A 19,523-nucleotide genomic window follows, 5' to 3' on the forward strand; every position below is an offset into this window, starting at 1 on the left:
CACAATGAATTTAAAGGAAGCACATATTTCATAAGTACCTGCTGTGTGCAGAGGAATATGTGCTGACATTGTGTACTGAGTGTACTAGTCATTTTTTTTCATCATTTTCATTCTCTTACATAATCATTGTTTCTATGATTTGTTCTTTGGCCCACTCATTATTTAAGATGTCATTAAGCCTTCACCTAATAACGTGTTTATCTTTTCTTTTTCTTATGCTCCTTGTATTAAGTATTTTCACTGCGTTATGGTCTATACAGGATGTGTTTAATATTTGGATTTTTTCCATCCATTGATAATTTCCGTGTCCTACTTCATAGTTTTTTTTTTAAGGTGCTGTGTCGTACTTAGAAATATGTGTATTCTTTAATGTTTCCATTAAGAAACCACTATGTCTTTTTAACTCTTTTTAAGTTCTCCAACAGCTTGAAGAGAACTTGGAGGCTGTCGAGTCCAACTTCTTCATTTTACAGATGAGGAAAATATAGTACAAAGAGATTAAGTGATTTGCCTACAGTCATACAGCTAGTTAGTGTCTGATGCAGGATTTGAATTCAGGTTTAACTGATTATAAGTCTTAGTGCTCTACCCACTGGATTAACTATAGTGGAATATTAAAGTCTCCTACAATTACTGTTTCCTCTGTGCATTTAGATGCCATGCCACTCGGTTTAAATATATTTGCTATTAAGTCATTGTCTTAGGTTTTCTTTTAGTATGATATATTTTCCGTTTCTCTTCATATTTTGAATTTTGAGTTTTCTCCTTGTGCAATAGAGTAATTGCAGTTCCTTTTTTCTCGGTTTACATAATTTTTCCCATCTCGTTTTTATTCTATCTTTATGATATTTCTTGTATTTATTCTTCTACTCATTTTTATTTTATTGGATTGTTTCCTACATTATTAGACTTGTGTTTTATTTTCTTTACTATTTAATTTTTATATTATTACTTTGTTTTTAATTAAATTTACTTAGACTACTTTGAGACTAACCTATTCACAGATTCCCCTCCCCCATCTCTTTTCATGATTGTCTACTTTCTGTAATTCTTGGATTTTACTTAAAAGTATTACATTTTTTGATTTTTTTATTTAGTTATCTATTCCTCCACTTCTTTTCTTTTTCCTTATTCAGTTGATTACTTCCAAATCTTCTGGTTTATTATTTTTATTTTCTTTTACTGTGCCTTTTCCCAAAAAATTGTTCTTTGTTCTTTTGATTATTTCTCTTCCTTCCAGTCTATTTTTATCTTTACCTTCTGATTCATGAGCTATATGTGAGTTGTTAGCCTATTACCTTTACAGTGAATTTAAATGAAAAATAAGCCAATAAGTACCTTTGTGCAGAACATTGTTAGTGGTATAAGACAGTTTGTCTCCTCCCCTGGAACTTACTGTCAAAACACAAAGATATAGACATAACTAGCAGTGAATTCTTTTTTTTAAAAACACATCTTTACGTATTTTATTTACATCTTAAAACAATTTTTTAACATGTTTTTTGTTTTGAGTTCCAAGTTCTATTCCTCCCTCCCTTTACCCCCCCCAACAGTAAACAATCACATATAAATTATATATGTGCAATCATGTAAAACATTTCCACATGAGTTGTTTTGTACAAAAAAAAACTTGAATATAAGAAAGAAAGAAAGTGAAAAATAGCATGCTTCAGTCAGTATTCAAACAATATCAGTTCTTTTTCTGGAAGCAGATAGTATGCTTCATCATTAGTCCTTTGCAATTCTCTTGGATCATTGTATTGCTGAAAATAGCTAAGTCATTTATGATGCTTCATTGTACAACATTGCTGTTACTGTGTACAATGTTCTCTTGGTTCTGTTCACTTCACTTTGCATCAGTTCATGCAAGTTTTTCCAGGTTTTTCTGAAAGCATCCTGCTTGTCATTTCTTATAGCACAATAATATTCCACCACACTCGTATACCATAGCTTGTTTAGCCATTCCCCAATTCATAGGCATCCCTTTGATTTCCGGTTCTTAGCCATCACAAAAAGAGCTCCAGCAGTAGATTCTAAATTGAAGAATTTGGGTTCATATCCTAGCTCTCTATCTTACTACTTACTTATGTGACCTTAAATAAGTGACTTTATCTTGCTGTACATGTACTCATTATTACAACAGTAGGGATGGACTAGATGTTTTCTAAAATCCATTTCCTCCCCAAATCTATGTACTATTGGTGAAAAGGAGCAGGGAAGATCATTCAGAATGGCAGAGGGAAGTAAAAGTATGGGAACTTGGAGGCTAAGTTATCTATTATGAATGTGGGAGTTTGTGTTGTGTGTGGGTTTTGAGAGGAAAAGATTTAGAATCCTTGCTCTAAATGAGGAAACAAGAAGAGAGTAGAATTAGTGAGTAGTACTGATCCTATGTAAATGAGGAAACAAGAGAAGAGTGGAATTACTGAGTAGTACTCATCCCAGGTGAGATTATACATGAAAACATTTTAATTTTAGCTTTAGTCTATCTATTGTTTTTATACCTTTATTTCCAAATATATCCCTCCTTCTCCCCTCCTTATAGTAGAAAATATAAAAGCAGAGGAAACAACCATACAGCAAAGCTAGCCAACATATCAATCAGGTCTAGCATTATATGCAGTGTTCCACGCCCATACTTTCTATTCTTTCTATTTGTGGTGTTGTCATTGTGTCTCCTGTTCTCCTGTTTCTCTTTACTTCACTTTGCATCAATTTATGTTTGCCCATCCCTCTCTAGTCTTTGTATTCATTTTTTCTTCACCACAATAATATTCCATTACATTCATGTACCACAGTTTGCTTAGCTATTATCAGTGGGCATCTGTTTTGTTTTCAGTTGTATACTACTACAAAAAATACTGCTATACATGTTTTTGGTTTATATGTAACTTTTTTTTTAAATCACCCTCCTTGGCTTATATGCCTACTAATGTTATCTCTGGGTCAAAGTGTAATTAATTTCTGAAGATAGTCCAATTTTCTTTCCAGGATGGTTGACCAGTTCCACATCATACACTTTTGATAGTGAAATCCACTCAGTTTTGTTAGTGTCTAGGTGTATATTACGGCCCAGTCAGTCACAGGCATCTACTAAGTGCCTGCCGTGAACCAGCCAATTTGTTAGGCTCTGGAAAAACAAAACCTAAGGTCAAATAGTCCCTGCATTCAAGAAGTTTATAATTAACATAGCAAGGAGAGACATACATGTGAATAGCTCTATGGAGAGACAAAATAATGTTGAGGGAAAAGGCAGCTTGTCATTCAGGAAAGTCTTCATATAGAAGTAGAAACTCAAGTGAGCCTTGAAGGAAAATGGAGATTCTAAGAAGCTCCAGAAGAGAGGAGCTGATGGGGGGTAACCCAGTGTTGAAAATAAGCAGATTGAGAATGGTGGGTGGTATAGCAAAAGGGTGTGGACATGTGAAAGAAATTCTACTGTCATTGCTAGTGTTACATTAAAAGAAGTACATGATGGAACTACTGCTGGGTTTGGAGGTAAATGATGCTAGGATGGAAAGAGAAGGAAGGAAACATGGGAAACTGAAGTCCTGATAAGTATAAAGATGAAGTTTAATGTGAGTTAAAGAGTGGTGGGAAAGGGGGAGATATGAAAGAATAGAATTTTAACACCGATGCCCTTAGAAGTGGTGTCTGAACTTTTGTCATGGCAGTAGTTAGCTGAAGTGAGGTAAAAGGTTTATCTGGAAGGGGCATTTTGAGTGTGATCAGCATCTTAGAGGTGATGACAAGGGAATGGTATGGAGTGGAAGACTTAATTAAAATCTTTGGGAAAATAAATAACTTGGAAATAGGTAGATAATAGCAACAAGCATGCTGAAAGAGTGGTTTAAATAAGTGATACAGATGTCAAAGGAGGAAACTGTTGAGGAATCTTGATAGAGGAAAAGCTATTGAGAAATGGTATGGAAGTAGCAAGAGTGGGGAGGAAGGAAGAATTATAGTGTTTCTACTGGACCTGTGAAACATCTGGAGGTAGAGAGAAATGGTCCTCAGTTGAGGGTTTTAAGAATTATTTGTCCTCAGGAAAAAGCTGTGTTTTAGTTAAAACTTGAAGGGAAAAGGATTTGGAAGGGAAAGTTCAGGTATATAGGAGAGCTTGTTAATATTAATGTGGTGTTCATTAGAGTGAAAGGCAGAAAGTTCCTATAAACAATAATGTGTTCATATAATTTCATTTTTTCAACTTTTACATCTCCCCATTCTTTAAATTCTACTTAAATCTTTTTTGGCTATTGCCCCCCTTTTATCCCATAGGTCAATCTTTCTCTTCTTTTAAGTAACCTCTTAACATGAGATCATTGATTTTATTTATTCTTGACTTTTATTCTTACTTACCTTTCTTCTACTTTTATGTATTTTATTGTTGCTGCTTTTGTTTGGGATGTTTATAAATCAGATGTTCTTTTTTTTTTCCTCCAGAAATGTTTCAAATGCCACTTGTTTGTTGGAATATCCATTTCTTTTTTTTTAATATTTAATCTCATATTTGCAGTGTATGTCATTTTGGGTTGTAGATTGAGCTTCTTTGCTTTTCAGAATATGTTATTCCATTACATTCTATGATATATCAGGATAATAAAAAAATTATTTGTATTTCTTTACCTTTATACTTGAAAGCTTTTCTCATGTTCACTTGCAAAATTTTGTTTTGTCGTTGAAATTGTCCAATTTACCCAGTTAATGTCTTAGAATTTGAAGGACAAGGTTGTTTCTTTCCAAGTCATAACCCTTAGTCTCTCAGGCCTTGCTTTGTTGTATGTATTCAGAATGTTCAGTTTTTTTCTGTTATTGCCTGCATTGAGATATTCATGTTTTAATCATGTTCTTTTGGGAGTGATTTCTGTTGAAAACATTCTTTTTTTCAAAATCAGGTGCTTTGGCTTATTTAGAGTTCGTGTGTGTGTGTGTGTGTGTGTGTGTGTGTTTAACATTGGTGACTTTTACCTCACTTCTACAGGTTTTCCTCCACTTTGTGGGTTCCAAATCTAGTAATGTCTCAAATGTAAATACAGATTTGCTATCATGGATCCAATTTTTTTTAATCTGCTAATTGTTTTTAAAATTATGCTTTGAAAATACCACTTTCTGACCGGTATTTATCCCTGGTTTCTCCTCTGTTTCATTTCTCTGCAAATCATTCTGGAGTTTCTTGTTGTTCTGTGTTCTCTAGGGAGTCCAGTTTTTTGTATTTCATCAGATACTGTTAATTTACTTTCCTTCATGTTATATTTGTTAAAAGAACTTTGTATCCTTTGAGGTTTTACTAATTCTTCTTCTGGTTTTAGGATCTTCTCTATTTGCTTGTGTGCTAGACTTTGAAGCTTTTTTCTCTTGATATTGTTAGTATTTATACTTTTTAAATATTTCCTCATCACTTTTTATGTTCTCCCTCGTTGCTGATGAGCAGATCTGGCCTTTTTACTCTTCCTTATATGCCACATTCCATTTCCTATCCCTGCCTTTGCTATGGTTTTCTACCATGCTTAGAATATGTATTTACTTGATGCTACCTCTTAGACTGTCTAGTTTCTTTCAAGACTTAGTTCAAATGCTGCTTTATATAGGAAGTCTTTCCTAAGGCCCTCCAGCTACTAATAATGTCTCCTTCACTGTCCCCCAAATCATCTTGCATCTCTTTCGTGTGTATCTGTATATGTTTACATGTTATTTCCCCAGTTAGAATACAACCTTCTTGTTGGTAGGGAAGATTTTATTTTGTTATAAATGAGGCATTGGGAAGAGGTACATTCAGAAATGAAAGTGATGTAAAAATGAAAGTTAAATTTATTTTAAAAAATTGTAAACAATAGAGTGGGATTTCCCAAAGTACATTATGGAACACACTAAATGAAGGATCAGTCAGGTTGGGGTAGGGCTACTTTATTGAATAGGAATACAGATTCTGGGGAGTTTATGAACATATCTTCAGTTATGTCCAAAGTGGTAAGAATGGTAATATAGGAGAAAGCTTGAAGTTGGTGCTAGTGGAAAAATTAGTTATTTAACATATAAGATGGTAGGGGAACTGGTAGAATTATCTCACATCAAAGTTTAAAATGTAATACTGAATTCTGGTGTTTCAGAATGTGCCTACAAGTCATCTTTTACTGAGGTTGATGGTAGCTTTGGGACTTACAGGTAGAGATGGGTGACTGATAAGAGTGTTATGTATTACAGTGAAAGAGATTCTATTAATGAAATATTCATTAAACACCTAAAATATATTTTGCAGAGGGCAGAACTTGGACCAGTGTATGGAAGTTAAAAAGCAGAGTTTTTAAGGAGATACTGTTTCACAGTTTGAAGTGGTAAGTTCAATGCCCTAGTTCAGGTGGGAAACTGGGTGACTTCTTGTGGGGGCACTTTTGCTAGAACTCTGGTGATTCTAATAAATCTTTAGACTACATGATTTTCTTTGTATATAACCATGTGCCAAAGGGACATAATTTGGTCCACAGTGTAAAAATGCTAGTATGGTAATCCACTTTAATAATAGGATTTTACAATATTGTGAAATTTAATACAATTCTGTGATTTTATGACCAAGGGTAACTTTCTATTTCCCCTTATTAAGTATAATGACTGTGGTACAGAAATCCTTTTTTTTTTTTTTTTAAGCTATAAGAAGGGAGAAATTCTATCTTTTTCCTACCACTTAAATAGGTGACATTGTGTTAACCTTCACTGATTTTTAAAGAAATAAATGTTTTAAAGAGACTCTTGTAATAAATGGTTCGGTGCAGCTTAATGCTCAGCAGCCTAATTAGTCAAATACCATGTGCCTACTTCTGCATGAAACAACTGTTTCTTTGCAATTTAAACCTGGAATTTTTCAATTGTAGAGCAGACAAAGGTGACTTTATTGTAAATGGCCACTGGATTTTTAAAAGTATTTGTTCTCAAAAACAATGAAGGTCAAATTACTAACCATAGAGAGTGCATGTAGTTTTTTCATTAATCTTAACATGACTCCCATAACGGCCAGAATTATTTACATCATATGAACAAAAAGTTTTTTATATTGGAAAACCACGTTTTAATGTTAACATATGGTTGTCAGTACCTGGAATGATAGCTTCTGTATAGTTTTTCGAAGGAAGGAAAAAAGTGGTAGCTTACAGGGCAGTCATCCTTGTCATATGCTCAAAATACTAGATACTTTTTTCTTCAGTAGATTTATGTTATACTTTGTATGCTGCTTTTGAGTTTGCATTTTATACATTCCTAGGGTAAAAGAAAATAGGTTTTAGAAATTTTCCCTGTAATTTAACCTCAGACAGGTCTAATTTTGTTTTTAAGACAACTTGTATTTATTTTGAAAGGTTCTCTTTTCATATTCACATTCATGAAATTAAATGAGGCAGTCTGGTATAGTGGGTGAAGAGAGCAAGCCTCAGAGTCACAAAGACCTGGGTTCAAATCAGTCAAAATTTGACAAACTTAACTCAGATGTTCTAGCTGTGCAACTGAGCTAGGCGCTTCTCCTCTCAAGACCCTAGGCAAATCCAAGAATATAGATACAATTACTGATCTCCTTTGGTGGAAGGATTTATGAAATCACAAGTCTGGATAAAAAAATCATTAAATTATAGGACACATTTTGGCTGGTATTGGAATTCAAATATTTCAGCTTTTATTTAGATCTCATCTCCTGCACTTTTCAGAATACTAATTGCTCATTTCTATAGTGCTTTACATGTTACAAAGCACTTTCAATCCAACAAGCATTTGTTAAGCCCCTAATAATAGCGTGCTAAAAAACAAATAACCCCTTCGTTCAGCATAGAAAGTGCACAAATATGTAAAACACGAAGTAATCTGAGGAAAGAGAGAGAGCGCTAAAAACTGAGGGAATAGAGCTGAGCTTCCTAGGAAGATAAGAATGCCAAGAGGCACAGATAGGGGAGTTTGCATTTTCAGTCGTGTGGAGCCAACTTCTCTCTCACATGGCAGCAGGAAATGGAATATTTAGCTCAAGTTTGAAAAAACATAGAACAATCCACTTTAGCTTGAAGGTATCAATCAACAAACATTTATTAGGTGCCTTCTGTGTGCCAAGCCTGGCACTAGGCTTAAATGATTAAATAGAGTCTGTAAAATAATATGAAATAAGGTTTGGAAATGCCTGTTTAAAGCCAGATATTGTAGGGCATTAAACGTCAGGCCAAAAAGGTTATGTTTTATCCTAGTGACAAGAGGGAACCACTCAAAACTTTGCAGGAGGGAAGGGATATGGTCACTTTATTTAATTCAACAAACATTATTAAGTGCCTCAGGATATTAATTAGGCAGCTATTTGGAGTTTCAGTTGGAAAAGGAAGAGACCAGAAGCAGGGAGAAAAGAAGGCTGGATAGTCACCAAATCAGAGGTGGTCAGGCCTTTAACAAGGGCAGCGGTTGTATGATTAGGGAAATTGAAAGGAACTTTTTTTTCTCACAACATCGCTGATAGATAATACAGATATTACCATCTCCATCTTAGAGATAAAGAAACTGAGATTCAAAGAAGTCAGACAATTTACTCAAGATCATATGGGTAACGAGTGGCAGCTGGAACTAAAACCCAAGTTTTATGACTCCAAGTCCATATACCTGTTTCAACAAAAGCAACTGCAGAACCTATTCCACATTGCTCCCATTAGGAAAATAGTTCAGGTAATGTGATAATTTCAGGTAGTAAGGGTAAGGTAATATAGTTCAGTTTGCTTCCTCAATTCCATAATGCTGGTTTGTATCCCTAGACCTGGTTACCCTGTCTTACACATACATTAAATCTAGAACCTAAGTAAGAGGCCTCAGATTCCACATCGTCCATCCTGGTAACTGAACAAACATCTTATCTATAGTATCCTTGACAGATGAGTAGTCATCCTGTCTCTGAATGAAAAACTCACTGTGTTCTGAAGCAGCTTGCCCCAAGTTTAGACCACTCTTGTTCTTAGGAAATTTTTTCTCGTATTGAGTTTCAGTAACAGCCTCTGCAACTTTTACCCATTGTCTTGCCCTCTGGAACTAAGCAAGAGACAAATTTTTTTCCTTCTCCCAATTGACAGTCCTTCGTGTATTTGATAATAGTTATCTGTCTTAGTTTCTCTAGGTTAAGCATGTCTAATTCCTTCAACTCGACTTTTTATACCATAGTGTCAAGTGCTCTTACCATCTTCTTTACCCTCCTTTGGATGCTTTCTAACTTATCTGTATCCTCCCTATTTGTGGATTCAATTTCACAAGTACTTATTTACCACCATGCTGTGCCCTAGAGATTGTAAAATAAAAAGTGAACACAGTGTTTCAGGTGTGGTATGATTAGGGCAGAATACAATGGGACTATCACCTTTTTTGGGATCAGCGGGTCCCCCTGAATATAGTCTAAGATCTATAGCCTTTTTTGGTTTCCATGTCATAGGGTGGACTCAAATCGAGCTTGTGATTACCTAAAACCTATCCATTTTCACAGGGATTTGTCATCAAATTAATGTTTATAAAGCAAGTGCTATATAAATGCTAGCTCTTATTATTATTTTCCAGCTACATTATATAATTGCAGTTGATTGTTGAACCCAAGATCAAGTCTTTTATTCCAGACTTGGGATCTTTTTTTAAATCCCAATTCTGTTATGTGTTTTCTGCAAGAATAAATCCAAATCATAGATTAAAATGTTAAGTAGCATAGGACAAACAATAAATTACGAGGATACTTTATTATAGCTCTCCCTCCAAGTTATTTGCAAAGATTTGGTGAAATGCCTTGCTGATATTCAGGTATGCTATGTATATATACACCATTCCCCTGAGCTACTTGAGCAATGGTCTTCAAACTCTTTCGATGTCATAGCCCTGTCATACAAAAGCTTTTGAGAATACACCCCCAGCATATGTTTACTTATTTCTAAATTATATACATGTTTTGTGCTAGTAATTCTGTACATTATGAAACTTATATAAAAATACAAATGAAAAAGGGTGAGATAAAAATGAAATAATACTTGATCCGTAGTAAGCTGTTAGAGTTTATTGAGTAGGGGAGTGACATGGTCACATCTGTGTTTAAGGAAGATCACTTTGTCATCACTGTGAAGGATGAATTAGAGAGGAGAGACATGATGCAGGCTGACCAATTAGAAGGTTATTACAGTCATCTCTGGAAGATAATATGGGTCCCATAGTAGGATGTTGACCACATAGGTAGAAAAAGGGGACAGATGTGAGTGATAAGGAGGAAGAAGTGACAAGATTGGGCAACTAATTTTGTGTGTGTGTGTGTGTGTGTGTGTGTAGGGACGATGAGTCAGAGATGACGAAGATTCTGAAAACATGGGTGAGTGGAAGGTTGGTGGTACCTTTGGAACAGTAATATAGGGAAGTCTGGGAGATAGGTTTGAAGTAAAAAGATAATGTAATGGTGTCTGTGCTCTTCAGGGCTTAAACTTTTTTCTACTTGCAACCCCTTCAGTATGGGGTCATGACCCCCAGTTTTACAAGCGCTGCCTAGATCACAGTCTAGCTGTCCCTGTTCATCTTCTGTAACTCATTCTCTTCTACCCAAAATGAAAAGGAAGGAGGGAGTTAAAGTTCTTACTCAATAGTCATTTGGACCTAAGTGCAGAGTTGCCTCAACTACTAGGAGATCTGGAGGTTAGATCTGTGGCTGGCGTTTTAATTTTTGCTTCCAGATTTACATAACACTTTACAAATGTTACTTCATTTTATCCTCACAACCATCCTGGGAGGTAGGTGCTATTGTTAGCCCCATTTTACAGATGAGGAAACTGAGACAGGTTAAATAACTTACTCAGAATAACACAGCTAGTAGGTATTTGACATGTCTCCTGCTAGATTTGAACCTTCCTGACTTCAGGTCCAGCACTGTATCCACCTCACTTTTATCTTGGTTATTCACACACCACTTGGAGTTAAGCCACAATACCTCCCTAGTATAGTGCCACAGCTCCCTTGTTCTTCATTGGAGACCAGTGTACTAGGGTACTTGTTCAACCTGTCTGGTGACCCTGTGGGGGAAAAAAAAAGATAAAGTTAACCTCTAAAGACCTATTAATGCTGTTGATCACAATAGGGAGGTGGATGGAAGGTTATTATAGATAATAAATCTTATCATCAGTATCATAAAAACAAGTCAAATTAAAGGGCATACTCTATTAGGGGAAGTTCAGAATGGTTAACTTTGGTTATAATTTGATAATTTATCATATCATAAAATATTAAGAGTTAGAAGGGGTTTTGGCGATCATCTACTTCAGTCCTGCCGCCAAACAGTTTGGGGAGAGAAAGTAATAGTATCTCTAATTTTTTTCCTAGCAAGCAATTAGGAAAAGAGCTGCATCTTCATTGTTATGTAAGATCATTATATGATATCCACAATGAAAAATAAGTATATTTAATATTTGCAGTCATATTCAAATCCAGTTTTCTCATTAGCTTCTTTTTGAAAAGTAACATTGTTAGACTTTTTCCTGTTATGTTAACAATATTTAACTGTAGCTTTTCTATCCTGGTTTTTACATGAGTGTTATTTAACACACACAAAAAATTTTATAAGTAAAAGAGGAATTTGAAAATAATAATAAGTTTATAGCAATACATCGAGTTTGTAATTGGCAATGAAAGTCTGTTGTTGTAAACATCCCCGACTGGAAGCTGTAAGACACAGCCAAGCTTTCAGTCAGATGTTTGCTGCTACCGGCTAATCACAAACATCATCATGTTGCAATTATATGTCCCCTTCAAGATCTCTTCTTTGCATAAGGAGCAGTGCTGGAGAGGATGAGAAGAGTATGGAAACATTTAGAAGTACTAAGTTGTGTTTCTTTACCCCATGTGTTCTGTTTGTATTGTTGTTTACAACGTGATAGCACTTAATTGTAAGTTAGATCAACAACATTTTGTAATTATAAATAGAATAAAAAGCATATTCCTCAGAGTTCTTAAGACTTTAGTTGTTTTTTTTTCTGCAACTCCAGTCATATTTTCATCCTGGATACCTTTCTGATTATGTCATGAAAGTAAGCTTTCTCTGTTACTCCTTATATTTCCAGTTATGCCAGAGTTTATCTGTACTGATTTTTCTTCTTTAAACATTTTTATTATATTACCAAGGAATGAATTTAGTTCTTTCCTTAGTAGTTTTTTTCTGCAGCTTGCAATGAGGAATTTTACTCAGTGTCAGGATTTGAAAATTTTAAAAAAAATGGTAGAGTAATGGAATTGTTGACCAGATTCCAGCTGTGTAACATAATATTACAGCTGTTAGTAAGCCAATTAGTCAACAGTGTGTGCTTCAAAACTCTCTTATCTGTTACCATTTTCTAGCCTCATTTCAGCCATAATCTCATTTTCCACATCAGATTAATCAATATTATTCTTTATTCTATTTTTTTGCATGCCAGGTAAATCATCTTCTCTTTGGGTATTTGTTCTTACCTTCAGTCCATGAAAAACCACATTCCCCCTGGCAGAGGTGTCCACCTCTTTCAGCCAAATTGTCACTCTGACCTTTATAACTATGATCATATGCCTCTTTGTGAAGCCTTCCTAGCCCCAAAACACCTTACTTCAGACAACTCCAACAACTCTTCGTTGCCTTGTTCACAACTGAGAGTTAGATTTGGTCAGAGGACTAGATTTCAAATCCTGGGTTTCTATTTATTAACCTATGTGACCTGGAGAAAGATACTTAACCTCTCTGGACCTCAGGTGTCTAATTTATCTAAAGAAGAGTTTGTATCAGATGTTCTCTAAGATCTCTTTCAACTCTAAAAACATCCATAGGATCATAGATTTAGTTAGTTCTTTATCTATATCTTTGGTATGTTTCTAAAGCATTTTTCACGTATATGATCCTGGTTCTTTTGTCTCGCTTCTTTTCCTCTACTGTACTTTAGGTTTTAAATTCACCAAAATTATGTCTTTACACAAAGTACATAGGATTATTCAATAACTATTATTGACTAATAAATGTATATATTGAAAGATGTTTTTGCTCAATACCTTATTTTCCTTTTTCCATTCTTTAGTCATAATGGCTTCTTAATTTATTTGAAATCTCTTCAATAAAACCCTGGCTTATCAATTGTTAGGCATTTTTTGCACATGGAAATATATTAAGTACCACACCTACTTGAGCTAAAAACATGGTTCCTACCTTTATACATGGGATATGGACTGGATCTGTGATTTAACTGATACAGGGAACTCCCAGATAAAGAAACTACCTTAATAAATTCATGTTGATGCCATTTCTATAAGGTATATATGCTTTCAGAGAGTTGCCTAGAGCAGTGATGTCAGATAGAAACAAAGGACCCTAAACTGTACATAAGGATCCTTGCTGACACATATTGACTTAGAACACCATATGTTAACATGCTCTATGTTTTATTGTATTTTTTATTTATTTTGTTAAATATTTCCAAATTACACTTTAATCTGATTCAGACAGCTTAAGTGTGTTATGGTCTGCATGTGACTGCACCTCATATTTGACACCTTTGGCCTAGAGTACTAAGAAGTTATATGACTTAATCCAGTTCACCCAGACAATAAAAAGGGGAGAATTTGAATTCAGATCTTCTGGTTTTAAAGCCAGGTCCCTTTCCACTATATCATACTATTTCTTTCTCACCCTTACCCTTAAAATTCTGATAATTAACTATTTAAAGTCATAATAATTCAAGCAAACATTTTAACAAGCATCCTTTCTCCCTGAACTACAAGATATTTTTATTTGTATGTATTAATGACGTTATATTCACCTGTTGTATTACATTGTTAATACTAATAATAGCTCACAATTCTATAGCATTGTAAGGTTTGCAAAGCATCTTCTTTTTCCCTTCAAAGAATATGAACTTTTTGAGGTGCTTAAGGCTTAATACATATTTGATTTGATGTTTATTTTAACACTCTTCCTTATGGAAGAATTTCAGAAAAATATGAATGTGAGTCATTATGAGAAAGCACAGAGGGGTTTTCATCTTCATTGGTTGTGGTGGTAGTGAGGGACCCGTGGTATTGAAACTATGGATTTCCAAAGCACCAACTCGTAGCCATCTTTAAAACCATCCAGTGGTATAGTTTGTTCAAAGGAATGTTGTAGAATGGACTTTTCTTTCAGTTATGGGTTGGACTAGATGTGTCCTGTAAGATCTCTTTGAACTCTAACAGTATAGTATTCTAATAACATTCTTTCTTTTTTTTTTTTTGAGAAGGATAGTGTCCAGATTTTTCCTTTGTTTACTTCAAAGCAGATATTTCAAGGTATTAGAGTAAGAAATCTCAGTCTATGCCACTTTCCATCAAATTTCACTTCTTGATAGTCTCTTGATAAAGCAATTTATTTTTTGTTTTCCTGGTATTAGAATGTTTAGTACTATATATGTCCCAGCGAATTAAGGACCTAAATTTTTACATATGCACATGTCAGATTCTGCTCTAACATATTATATCAAAAATTATTCATTTGTGAAAATCTTAATTTAGAAGTTTATTTTTTCATGTATTCATATGTGTTAACAACTATATACTTTATAGAGTTGTGTATAAGATAAATATTTTTCTAAACAAAAAGGGTTGAACTTCATTAAAGTTGACATACTATGCTCAGATGGTTCTGTTGTCTCTGTGTACTGCAGGATAAATAGTATAGTTGGTGTTAAATAGCATTTGTTCTACATTATTCAGGCCTAATGAGATAAAATAAATTCTTTGTCAGCTATAGTTCTCGCTACCCTTATTTAGGTGACTTTAACTATGACCTCAAGTATTCTGTAAATGATTTGAAGTTTTCCTATTTGAAGATGGCAAGCCTTACCATAACTTAAGTAATCAAGATTATTTATCATTTACATCAACATGTCTTAGAAAAGATTCTTTTAAATTGTTTGTCATATACCATTAAGTTATTTGTAATATGAAATTAATGCGTTTCTTAGCAGCCTTGGACTAATTATTGCTTTGGGGAAAATAGAGAATGTTCAGGTTAAATAGAAAGCATGAGAAATTTTGTCACTTAGGATTCCTTTTTTTAATCTAGTTTTGTCTTTAAATGAATTCTCTTAAACTTAATTTTTTTACTAAAATGTGTTTTAAGATGATTTGGAAATAATTTATTAAAATCAAATAACCAAATGCTCATTTTCAATTAGGAAATTTTTTTGTTAGAAAAATAAATAACCTTGTCAGTTGAAAGTCGTTTCTAATAGCCCTCGTTTATCCAGATGTGTGTAATTCAAAAAGTGAAGGATTAATTCAAATTCAAAATCACATATTGTTTCTACTTTTTTGCTTAATGTATTTATAACAATTTATGTGGCATTTAATAGAAAACATTTTACATACGTTATCTTTTTCAGATCTCTTGCTGATGATGTAAGCAATGTAAGACAGATATTATTATGCTTTTTATTTTTCTTTTTGATATATAAGGAAACCAAGACTTGGGAGAGTCAACAGGGCCGTACAGCTAGAAAGTAGTACAGCCAAAACTTAAAGGTATTTCTCCAGATTATGAGCCATGTACTCATTGTATTATTCCATGTACAAAGCAGAATGTTTAGCACGGTGCCTTGAACATATTAAGTACTTACCTTAGCAATCAAATTACCAAAAGATTACTTTTTTGTAGAGCTAGAAAACATATTAATGAAACTCATCTGGAGGAACAAAAGGTCAAGAATCTCAAGGGATTATGTTAGAGGAAAAAAAATGGGAAGGCGATCTAGGAAGTTCCGTTAGAGATATATAGCACAAAGAAGCAAATAGTGTTCAACAAATCTAAATATCCTATTTTCTGGAAAGACTCATTGTTTGATAAAAACTTATGGGAAAACTAGAAAGCAGTCTAGCAGAAATTAGGTTTAGACCAATGTCTCATACCATATAGCAAGATAAACTTTAAATGGATATGTTTTACATCGTTTCATAAACAAATTTATAGAGCAAGGGGGAAAATATTTTTTCAACTGTGGATAAGATGAAGAGTTAATAAGCAAATGAGAAAGAAGATTACAGAAGATTAAAAAGACAATTTTGATTACAGGAAATCAAAATTTTTTTTAGAGAACTAGTTAACTGGGGAAAAAAAAAAACCTTTGCAGCAAATTTCTCTGATAAAGGTCTTATATCAAAGACACATAAAAATGGATTCAGCTGTATAAGAACAAACTATTCCCCAATCGATAATTGGTTAGGCAATTTTGAACAGACTTTTTAAAGCAAGATACCCAGGCTATCAAAAATCATGGGAAGAAAATGTTCTCAATCACTAATAAGAAGAAAAAAAGCAAATTCAGTCATTTCTGAGGTTCTACTTCACATCCATTAAATTGACAAAGATGAGAGAAAACGATGACAACTGTTGGAGGGGTTATGGAGAAGCAGGTATGCTTAATGCACTGTTGATGGAGCTGTTGATCCAGCCATTCTGAAAAGTAATTTGGAATTATACCCCAAAAGTTACTAAATCTACATGTGCACACAACATACAAACTGATTTTAATCTTACCCTTGACATAACCAATTGTCAAGGTAAGGCAAATTGAACAACTTTTTTGTTTGTTTGCTATTTTGGAATTACGTCAATCACAACTTCCTTCCATTGGTGTGGGTAATGGGAAGTTTTATGATGTGGCTATTTTCCAATCTTCTTTTTTTGAGGGGGGAAGGCAGGGCAATTGGGGTTAAGTGACTTGCCCAAGGTCACCACAGCTAGTAAGTGTGTCAGGTGTCTGAGGCCAGATTTGAACTCAGGCCCTCCTGACTCCAGGGCTGGTGCTCTACTCACTGCACCACCTAGGTTCCCCATATTTTTTTATTTTTCTTTTTTTGATGTGGCTATTTTTTAAAAGGTATATAATCCTTTTGTAAAGCTGATAATTAAACAATGAAATAGGTATTTTTTTTAAATTTTGGGTACTGACAGTTGGATAAAAAAATTCCTTTAATTAGAAAATAATGAAGAGATAGGCATCAAGGAACTTTTGGGTACTTCTGGAAAGTTAGGCTTTTGTTCTACATATAATTTTACTTTAAACTTAATTCTTGCCCTTTTTCTTAGAATAGGATCATATTTGACTCATGGAATGAAGAGGGATTTTTTCCCACCTAAACTAGCTTAGCAAGACTGAGAAGAGAGGAGGAAGAAAGGTATCATATCTACTATGAGAAAGATCATAGGGTTTAGAATTAGAAAGAATCTTAAAGATAATCGAGTCCAATACCCGCCCCCACCCCTGGCCCCTCATTTTCAGATAAAGAAGCTAACATGCCTCGAGACGAACTAATTTATCCAAGGTATTGAACCGTGGTCTTCTATATGCTAATCTAGTGTTCTTTCCTATAAGAGATTACCTGAAACAGAAGCAACAAGACTTTGAATGAAAAATCGGCTAAATATATGTGAAAATCCTGAGGGGGAAGGAAGGAGAGCATCCTTGAACTAGAACAACACAATACACATGAAAACCCAAGACAGTTTGGGGCAGGACAAAGGGTATACACATCCATGTATATAGTAGAATGGTTGGGGGGTAGTGATGGGGGGATAGAGAAGGATACAATGTGGCTAGCTCTTTCTATATACAGTCTAAGATAGTCTCCAGATCATGATGTATATGGAGTATCAGTATGTATCCATAACACTCTTCCTTAATAAGTAGAATCCTAAATTCTCAAAATTTGAAGTACATTTTTGAATTGCTTTTAATTTTTCTGTCGTTTTCATTGATTGTTGTGCTATCTTAAAATTTATGTTCTACTAAGTTGAAGTTTTAATGAGATCTCATATGTATCCTAAGGTGAACTTGACTCTTATAGGTAATATACTTAAATAAAATAAAAAAGTTTTATAAGCTGGCCATTAAACTGAGTTCCAGTTCATGTAAACATCCTACACTCAGCTGTAACACATGGATTGGCTGGGAGGTGGATGTTTACTTCAGCTGACTTGGAATAACAGCCTATTAACATTCTAAAATAGAATCTGGCAACAGTATTTTAGGTTGTTGAATTTTTAAAGTCATAGTAAAGATTTGATCTATCATTATCTTTCTAATAACATTATTACAGACAGCTGTGGGGTGTTTTGGGGACAAAAAGTACTGTTAGAAGCTTTTGGTTATTAGATACTTATGTCCTATTTGGTAATTATCTCTTTGTCAGATTTAAAGTAGTTTTAAAACTATTTTTATTATGGTAGTCAAGGTAATATTAATTTTCTGGTTCAAGGGAAATGAGTACAAGCAAATGATGTTTTTTTTAACATTACTATAACTACCAATAGCATTTTCAGATTATAAACGTTGTAATATATTTTTCTGAATGATTTAAAGATAAACTAATATCCATGTATAAACTAATAACATTATATCGAGGATTCTTGTAGACTACTTAAAATATACTTCCATAATTTTTCCATCAGTTTTATGAAATGTTTGCTGTTTGCTATCAGTGAAAAATCTGCAGGCTTATATGAACTAACAAGAAAAAACCCTTCTGGGTTCTCTTAAGAAACATTATCTCAGCAAACTGGCAAGCTTCTGTAAACCTTTCTATGCCTAAGTCCAGAAATAAGTGGAATACAAGTTTAATTTTGTAGCTATGGAAGATGAGTGCAAGATATGGGGGCTTTCTCAGTTAAAAATAAAAATAAGATTTATAGACCCTATTCCTGAAGGGTAATTACTGAAACCCTGAAACTCTGAAGGGTTTCCCTGCTTATGTTTTATTTGTTCAGTAAGAGATTTCTAAAATGTATGGAAGGAGATCAAATTTGGGATTACATTGGCTTAGGGAACTCCCAGGTGAGGAATATTCTTCTACCAGTGACGATCTGGACTTTTTCTGTAATGTGTTGTCTTAGAGAGTTGCCCTAGTGTAATTGAGAGTTTGAGTGACCTGCCCAGGGTCCCACAACCCATATGTATCAGAGGTGAGACTATAGCCCAAGTCTCCCTGGCTTTGAGGCCAGTTCTTTATCCACTTTGCCAAGCTATTGACTTGACAATCTCATCAGATTCCTTAGTCATGGGAACAGTGGCTTGAAGCAGCTCAATATATTGAGATGCATTAGTTATATACTATTGTGATTTTAGTATGTGGTTTACCCAAGTTCACCTGAAACTAATCCAATGGTTTTAAACCTGTTTACAATTTATTGCAATTCAAGAAAAATTCTTCAGTGCATTATGGAATGATCTAAAAGTACCTCTTTTAATTGTTTCCTTTTTTTTTCCAATACCACTTTAAAAATACTAAAAGGCAATGGGCACTTTACTCCATTGTTAAACTGGAAAAAAAATTCGTGGAGTGCTTACACAAGGTGAGATTATCTGGCCACACATGGGTCAAATTCCTAACATTCTCTACATTTTTAATATTTTTTTCAGACATTTAAATCTGAAAATGATGTGCTTTATTACCTAAAATTTTTTGTTTCTTAGTCATATATAGAACTTTTATTCCAAATAATAAGAAATTTATGTATG

At 34.1% G+C, this 19,523-nt stretch overlaps 1 long non-coding RNA gene across 1 annotated transcript in view; it reads left to right on the forward strand.

Annotated features, from left to right (window-relative positions):
• The window catches only part of LOC118848757, a 105,147-nt gene that overhangs the window by 38,309 nt on the left and 47,315 nt on the right, over nucleotides 1-19,523 (forward strand). Inside the window, exon 2 of the long non-coding RNA XR_005010262.1 lies at nucleotides 6,257-6,332. This is a non-coding gene — a long non-coding RNA (uncharacterized LOC118848757). The remainder of the gene's footprint in view (nucleotides 1-6,256; nucleotides 6,333-19,523) is intronic.

This window comes from Trichosurus vulpecula, chromosome 1, assembly GCF_011100635.1.
Source record: "Trichosurus vulpecula isolate mTriVul1 chromosome 1, mTriVul1.pri, whole genome shotgun sequence".
Taxonomy (NCBI): Eukaryota; Metazoa; Chordata; class Mammalia; order Diprotodontia; family Phalangeridae; genus Trichosurus; species Trichosurus vulpecula.